We start from the raw sequence: 8,865 nt of genomic DNA on the forward strand, positions 1-8,865 counted from the left end.
CTCCATTTCTGAATTCAAAAATATCTGAAAATCCTTGAATTTTAGCACAGTAGTTACATGTCCACAAACATCCACTAATAATGCAGTAGACTTATTTGAGAGGAAAATATGGTTCCCTATTAAGTTGTAGTAGATACACATGCATATATGTATGCATGTATAAATATATATATGTGTGTATGTATGAATACAATCAAGAATAGCAATCTAAATGACCTCTTTTTGGTTTAATTTTTAAAAACCCTGATCTTATATTTGTACTTAAATGTTTAAGCTTTGAATTTCGGAAATAATTCCCATGACAGAGTTTCCATATTTGGTCAGAGTTGTTTTTCCGGTTCAACACTTATCTCCAGCAGTGGCCAGCACTGACTGTATCAGAGAAAACTTTCTTTCCAAATAGAAGCCCATATTGGTTTTAAATGGAATTAAAATTTCCATTTAGATTTAAAATTATTTTATAATTTGAAGGAAATTTTAATTCAGTTTTAAATTCAAACTCATTAAATTTAAAATCCTTTTAAATTTAAGTTTCCTCTAATTTCATGGTTGTGCGCACATTCAATTTAATGTAAGACTGTGATGTAATGGTATACAGTAAATGTGAAAGGAATTCAGACTTTTTAAAAAGCCTCATTGCAGTAAAAGAATTAAGTGCTAATTACACTTAACTGTTATCCAGCACAACTCTTTTGTCAGCAGAAAAGGATAATTTTTCTCTCTGGCATGTAAAGTATTTCAGAAAGTCTCTTCATTTGAAACGTGAGTATAGATGCTTTCACCAGATTTCAGTCTTTACTACAGTTTATTATTTGGAGTACGGTTGCACCCAACCTTGAGGCCCTGGCATTTATGCAGAGTCTAGACTGGGTCATGCTCTCGTCCCTTTAGGGAAGAAGTTCCTGAAGTTCACAGTTTGTTCTGACACAGGATTTAAGAGGTTTTCGCAGGGCAAGGTAACAAATCTATGGCAGAACTCGTTGTGATAAGGGGATCAGAGGTTATTTTTACATGAGGTTCATTTCCAGCCTAGTGGATGCACCCATCAGAATGACTATGAGAAACAACTGTGTTCATGCCCATAAAACACTTGGCAGGTGAAATCCACTTCCCAAGTTTCTTGAAGCACATTGAACGCTCTTCTCCAAAGCCCCCAAGGCTGAAAGTTCAAGCACCCAGCTTTGTGCTCACAACTGGTGGCTGCAAAACTCACTTCTGCTGGAGTGGCAGAGTGAGCTCTGGGCAGGCGCTTGTGGGGAAAGCCGAAGTGAAAGAGCTAAGGAAGATTGACAGAGCTTTCGGAGGGTTGCAGCCTTCTGTCTTCTACCCGCATCTCACCCATTTCACAATGTAGCATGCCCATTCTCCTTCTTTGGCTATGTTTATACTATTGAGTAGCCCATGAACTGTGTGTCCTCTCAAAGAGAACAGAGGCTCTCAGAGTATCTGTTGGAACAGGCCTGGGCGATATTTGCTCCTGAACCTCACCAAGGTTGGTGAGAGCAAAGGCAAGTGCCCTGTTTCTGCATCTGTCTGGCAGCCCAGGTGGTGATTCTCCCCACCACCCAACACACCTCCTACCAGCACTGGTGGGTGGGAAGCAATTTGAGCAAGGAAGAGATGCTGCACCTGTGGAATGCAGCTAACAATTATTTACTTAGAAATCAACCATTTAGCATGATACACAGTTGGTAAAAAAAAAATGTCCTGAAGGAATTTGCACTGATGCAAAAGTGAACATTCCTCTCAAGCCATTCGGGGTACTCTTTTGTTCGCTGGATGTTGTTCATGCTAGCTCAGCATTTGCAATGAAATTCTGGCATGGCATGCTGCGAACTGCTCCACTTTACATGACCTTGGAAATATTATGTAGGAGAGAAAAGGTGAAATGCCCTCTGTGCTCAGAAAGTTTGGCTGAAAATGAGCCACGTGCCCAGCAAAATGGCATTAGTTCAGAGAAGGTGATCGCAGCGAGAGCAAGAGTAAGTGTGAACGGCACGGTGAACTCAGGCAGGCACAGGCTGCTCCATCCCTCATTGTACAACCTTTTCTTACTTTTCCTTTATTCCCACACCTTAACCTCCAGCTTACCAGCCCCACAAATATTCTGTGTATGTTCTTTTTAAAAAATCTTGGCTACTTGCTGAGTTTTATGCTTCTGTTATGACAACTTTGCAAAACAAACAAACATTAATTATGTGACAAAACAAAATGTGGCCAACATCCTCCTTTCCCCCATCTTCCACCGAAGATCATTCCTAAATGGATTCTTGCTACATGTAGTTTAGTTTTGTTGGTTACTCCCTGCCCTCTTGAGCAACTCAGCTGGTTTGAAATGAAGTGGGCCAAAAACTGCTTCAGCTTCTCAGTCTGCTGATGTGCATTGAAACCCATTTTGGTATATAAGGACTAGAATTACATCAGGATTTTTACATTCATTTCCAAGTTCTCCTCCTCCAGAGGGACAGTGGATAGCACGCAAGGTGAACAGGAACACTGGCAGAACATGTCAGACCTTAAAAGAAACAAGTCCTTCCTCCCCAGAGAGTTTTTCCTTATTTCAGGATATAATACCTTAAGTGGTTAGAAAAACATTTCAACACTGTTCTGCACTGCCATGAACTGTATCAATGCTCAAGGCATTGGTTCATCTAAACAGGAACAAGTAAACAGTTGATACAATCTGGAGCTGTCAGAGAAAGCTCAGAGTGAGGTTTCTAGGGAGGAACTTAAGCTTAAGTTGACAACCTATCTGGGAAATCTGCTCCAGTGTTTGACCGACCTCACAAAAAAAATTTTTTTTTTTGTTATGTTTAAGTGAAATTTGCTGTATTTCAATTTGTGCCCATTGCCTTTTGCTCTGTCACTAAGCACCACTAAGAAGAGCCTGGGTCCAGCTCCTTTCCCATCAGGTACTTATACATGCTGGTAAGATCCTCCTGATCCTGCTCTTTTCCAGGTTGAACAATCCCAGCTCTCTCAACCTCTCCTCATATATCAGATGCTCCAGTCTTTTCATCATCTCTGCAGACTTTCACTGGACTCACCCCAGTATGTCCATGTTTCTCTCATACTGAGGAGCCCAGCACCGGACAGAGTACCCTGGATGTGTCTCACCAGTGCTGATCAGAGGGTAAGGATCATCTCCCTTGACTTGCTGGCAATGCTCTGTCTAATGCTGCCCAGGAGGTTCATGTCTTTCTTTACTGCAAGGGCTCTTGCTGCTTTATGCTCAACTTGTTCACCAGAATCCATAGCGCCTCATAGCTGCAGAGCTGCTCTCCAGCAGGTCATCCCCCACCATGTACTCAAGTATGGGGCTATTCGCATATATATTCTCCACGTAGACAACTTAAGTTGGGTACCAAGTAAAAGATTAAGAGACCTACTACCTGGGATTCACAATAATCAGCAAGATCTGACGGGAGAATGAGCCATCTGTCTCCAGTAGTAGTGATAGAGCATTTACCCAAGAAATGACAGACATGTTTGGCCTTAGTTTAGCCTTTAGGGAATTCAGCCTTTGTGTATGTCCTGCTTCCCAGGAGAGAGAGTTTCCTATGCATTACCTGGAGTAAAATCAGAGCAGACCCAGTACTTCCACTCGTCCTCTTGAGGCTGGTTCCAAGTGCAAGTGGTTCACATCACCAGAAAAGCAAAGAGTACCCATCGAATAGGGAAATCAACTAAGTTGATTGTGGGGACCAAGAGCAAAGTGGCTTCTGGTCTCTGTCCCTACTCCCAAGATCATTTTTTCCTTTTTTTTGTTGTTTTTGTTTAATGCTGTCCAATGCAAAATGCATAAATAATCCTTGTAGCAGAGACAAGGATTCATATGAATCCCCTCCCGTTTAAGCACTGTAACTGCTAGACTACTGGCAAACTGCTCTTCCTTCAGGAAACAAAGCTTGCTTTTTTAGGATGCTCATTCCCTGCTGTCATACAGCTGACAAAGGATGTTGTTACATTATCTGTCCATTGCCAAGGACAGCGAGGCAAAAGGCATGTATTCAAGTGATTGGTAAAAAAAATAAAGTTGTAGCATAATTATCTTGCTCAACATTTTATTAGTGTAGCAACAAAAATCCACCACAAATCAAGGTCCACAGTGGCATGCATCAAAGAATTACAAAATGCTTCTTTTGAACAAAAGTTTTTCTTCATTTTTAGAAGGACTGCATTTACCAGAAGTACATTTCTCTGAACAATTTCACAATCATACTGATAAACTAATTTATAAACCACATGCAGTGACAGAATAAGATCAGAATTACTCTGGGTAGGTGAAAAAGAAATCCCTTCTGAACCAGCTGCTCTTGAATAGTTTGTGTGAATTCAAATTTCCGGGATTCAGCTCCCAAATTAAGGAATTCTAGACTCCAAATCAATTTGGCTGAACAAATTCACTAGCAATTGCTGTATCACTCTATCCCAGCAGTAATGAAAGAATCTGGAGAAAATAATCTCTTATTGAAAAGAACAAAACAGCAAAGAAACAATTCTGTCTGAAGAAGAGAGAACAAAATACTGACAGATCATTTTGAAATTTCACTGCAGTTTGTAACAAATAAAGCAGCTGTACACAGTAGAATTCATACAATAGTGGAGAAATAAATAAGCATATGCTGCATTGTTGAAAGAACAACTTAGCTTTGAACATTCTTGAAATAATATGTTTTTTTCCACGGTGACAGTGCTCAGATCTGGGTTGGGTTGGTTGTTTCTTTTTAGAATAGCTTTTTAAAAATCAACCAAGAAATATTTGTCTAATTCCAAAAGCCAAGTGACTGATACAAGCATTCGCTGTGTAGTAGGGGGGCTATGGCAGCAGCTCCTGAAGTGGGATCAGTCCTTCAGTCAATTGTATTGGACAATTGTTTTTGAAGGGAACATAGTGAGACCTTTACCGTTTGACTTGTGCCATTAATTTCCACAGGAGCACCATAAACCCCTTCACAGTACATTGGAGCTGCTTTGATACATCCTTAACTCTGACATCAGAGGTCATGCACTAATTTGAACCAAAGTGTGAGTTAAACACATCTAACCTTTCTCAGCCTCACAATTTACCAACACTGAAGCTTCCAACATCTCAGTGTATCACATGGGAAGCAGTGTAACTCCGAAAGGCAGATGCTACAGCAGCATCACTTCTGTTAACTGCTGGGTAAAGTTCCCAATACAAACACAATAAGAAAGCAATCTCTTACATCAAAGCCATTAAATGAGGTGGAGGCATGAATTTCAATATTGCTACCAATTAGACAATTCTTTCAAACTAAATGTTGCAAAGGAATTTGTTATCCACAAAATAAGTGTATAAAGATAGTTATATTACTGCAGTCAGTAGCTAACATCCAGTCACTTTCACTTCTAGCAAAAAAGTTTGCTATATTATCAAAAAGCTTAAAATCACACAATTTTTTAAATAAATACATGCCCACATATCTAATCTACCACATCTATGTACCAAAAAAAAAGATTAGTTGCTGTTATAAACAGACGGGCAAACACAGAAATAGATCTAAAATCACATTAGCAAAATACCTAGCAAAGTTTCATAGTGTTAGCTGTAAGAATCAGTATAAAATTAGCATGGATTTCATGAATAACATCTATAAAGACACAGTCACAGCACATTATGAGTTAAAATCACACCTTAACTTAAATCTGCAATTTTAGATATTGCATTTGTGCACACAATTTCGCATGCATAAACATTTCTGTTTGCCCAAAGAAATCAGCATGAAATAATTCCTTTTCATTTGTTATTCCACATGGTGGTGCATACAAAATCACATACATAGATTTTAGCCCTTGATGAAACCTCAGTAAGAATATGGGCTTAAATACCTCACCTGAGCCTCTGAAAACAAACAAACAAAAAGAACTACGGAGACAGAGGCTGAGAAAGCAGAAAGTTACTTTTTGAGCAAAAAGGCAAATAAAGGAAAAAATTTACTTCTGATATTATCAGTCTATGAGAGTTGTAGTTCAGTCTGTACTCTGAAAAGGGTCAAGATAAAAGCGTAAGTTTGTATTACTGTTCTTACACAAATACTTCTCTCAGTTCTTAGCCCAGCCAGTTGTGCTCCCAGCAGTATAACCAGTCTTCTGTGGCATGTGTTCTTTGCCTGCTGCTTGTCCTGGAGGTCTGCTTGCTTTTTAAGTAAAAAAAGGACTTCTGGCACTTTTTTAGAAAGTCTGGGAGGTAGGGCCTGGCCTGAAAGCACTGGATAGATGCCTTGCTGACAACAGCGTTTGGAGAGGGAAAGGATTTCCCAGTGCTGGCTCCACCAGTAACTGTCTCCATACCCTCTCCCTCCACTATCAACCCAGGGATCAGCTTCGATCAGCTGCGAGCAGAGATGGCTGACTGCACGCGAAGGCTTTGCTCAGTCAGATAGAGGAACTTGCTTTCACTTTGAATATGTTTCTTGGCTAAGTAAATATAAATGCCTGTGTAAGATTTACCAGATAATTGCATTTTACTGTGACAGATGCTTTGGAGGAAACATTATACAGGTTGTGATACCTCTCCTTGACTTCTCCTTATGGTGGCAAACTGTAGCTTTAAGCAAGTGTGAGCAGTAAAATACTGTAGAACTGAAATTTCACGAGCAGTAAAATGCCATAGGACTGAAATTTCACATCAAGCTGTTCAAAGGAAAGGTTTGTTCAGGGTGTATGTCACTGCTATAGTATTGCATTTATGAGATAAGATTGCTCAGTGCTCCCTCTAGAGTAACATTGGTATTTTTCTCTCTGGACGTGTGAACCCTGGTCAGCTTTGCCTGCATGGCTGCCACGTGACTTACTTTGTCATTTTATTTTTTTCCTTATTATTTTAAAATCATAGAGTCATAGAATCATAGAATGGTCTAGGTTGGAAAGGACCTTGAAGATCATCGAGTTCCAACCCCCCTGCCATAGGCAGGGGCACCTCCCACTAGACCAGGTTGCCCCGGGCCACGTCCAGCCTGGCCTTGAACACCTCCAGGGATGGGGCCTCAACAACCTCTCTGGGCAACCTGTGCCAGTGCCTTACAACCCTCAAAGTGAAAAACTTCTTCCTAATATCTAATCTAAACCTGCCCTCTTCCAGTTTAAAGCCATTCCCCCTCGTCCTCTCACTACATGGCCTAGTAAAAAGTTCTTCCCCAGCTCTCCTGTAGGCCCCCTTCAGATACTGGAAGGCCGCAATAAGATCTCCTCAGAGCCTTCTCTTCTCCAGGCAAATCAGCAAAGAGTCTGGACATCCCCTTTCCAGTTATGTGGGTCCCAAAGCAGAGGATTTAGAAAACTTTGCAGCACAGCCCTTGCGGGTTCAGCTGCCGGCTCTGCTCCAGCCCACGCTCTGCCTGCTCTATGCCTCAGAGGAGAGAGTCCATCGTCCAGCCTGCCTCCAGTCCGGTGGGCTGCCTGGTCTTAACACCGACCCCATGATTCGAGGTAAAACTCTCAGGAAGCAGGAAACCCCCAGGGTCTGGCCCCCTCTGCTTGCCAAAATGAAAAGGCAAAGTGCTGATGGAAATAAAAGACAGAAAGGGCTTTCTGGAGTAAGTTTGCCATGTCTGTACTGCTGGCTGAAAACCTCCTGCTGCTGGTGACCTGCGTGCCCTGCCATCACTCTGCTGAGGCAGAAAGTACCTGGGGACCTCTGCAAGTTTAAAACAGATGCTAAAGCAAGGATGGAAACAGAGCAGGATACGGACCATGTCCTTCCTCCTTGCCACCCAAAAAATGTCAAATGGAGGCTTTGGGATGCAGCAGACATGGGTTCATATTGAAATTTAAATCTAAGAGCTATCAGAGTATTTTTAGTTCTCTTTAAGTTTGCAGATACAGCTGAATGTAAGTGAAAGTTATTTGAATTGGGGAATTGTCTGTACATGCAAAGAGAAACTGGATAGGAAAGCCTTACAGTGCTAGTGAGGCTGCCTGTCATCCCACACTGGACGGGATTTTTACTAGAACAATTATTTTTTGCAGCTTTTTTAATGTCATGTACAAAAGCTGTGCAAAATATTCACAATGAACAAGAACACGCAGGTGTCTTCCCCAGTTTCTGTTACCGCTACCCAGGAATGGGAAAATATAGTTCTAGCAAGAACACAAGCTGGTCTAGAGCAAAGCCGAAGTTACACACTGAGTTCAGACTGCAAGTGGGGAGACGGTGGCCCCAGGATGCTTGTCACCGGCAAGCAAAGAGCAGGGAAGCGGCTGTGCTTGCAAATGAGAAGCCAAGGTGACTTCTTGCCCAGAACAGGGATGAGCTGTGGAGCTCGGTAACCTCCGCTGCAGCCAGAGCGAGGAGGGTGAGCACAGCCTAGAAACTGGTCTTTTATAACATAATTTTTTTGTCTCTGGCTCCAGATTATCTAAACTCGTGCTAAAGGTTATCATGTAAAGGGAATATTACAGTGAAATAGAAAAATGAAGAAATGGTAGCACTGCTTTCACTGTATTTTCTCTTTCCAACCAAATATACAGCTGATCAATCTTTCAAAACACTGTTTTATGTCCTGAAGTATTTGAATGGATAACCTTTGAGATGAAAAATTTAAAAAGTTATGTTTTTCACTCAATTTTCCTCTTTTCCCTAGATATTATCTATATTGAAGCTTTAAGCCCCCTACAGCGGTCTGAGATAAAATTACTATTGAACCAAGAGAAAATTAACTAATAAAAGCCTGTCCAATACTCTTCAATACATGTCAAGTTCAGACAGGATTTAGTATTAGCTGAGACTTAAATTTAAAGTGGCACATCTATAAACTAGCTTGCTGAAAAAAATGTGATTTTTATATAGCTTCCTACTGACTTTTTAATTTGTTTATTCCCTGCTGTGAATTCATTGAATGG

This window comes from Charadrius vociferus, unplaced genomic scaffold (genome assembly GCF_000708025.1).
Source record: "Charadrius vociferus isolate BGI_N301 unplaced genomic scaffold, ASM70802v2 scaffold15, whole genome shotgun sequence".
NCBI lineage: Eukaryota > Metazoa > Chordata > Aves > Charadriiformes > Charadriidae > Charadrius > Charadrius vociferus.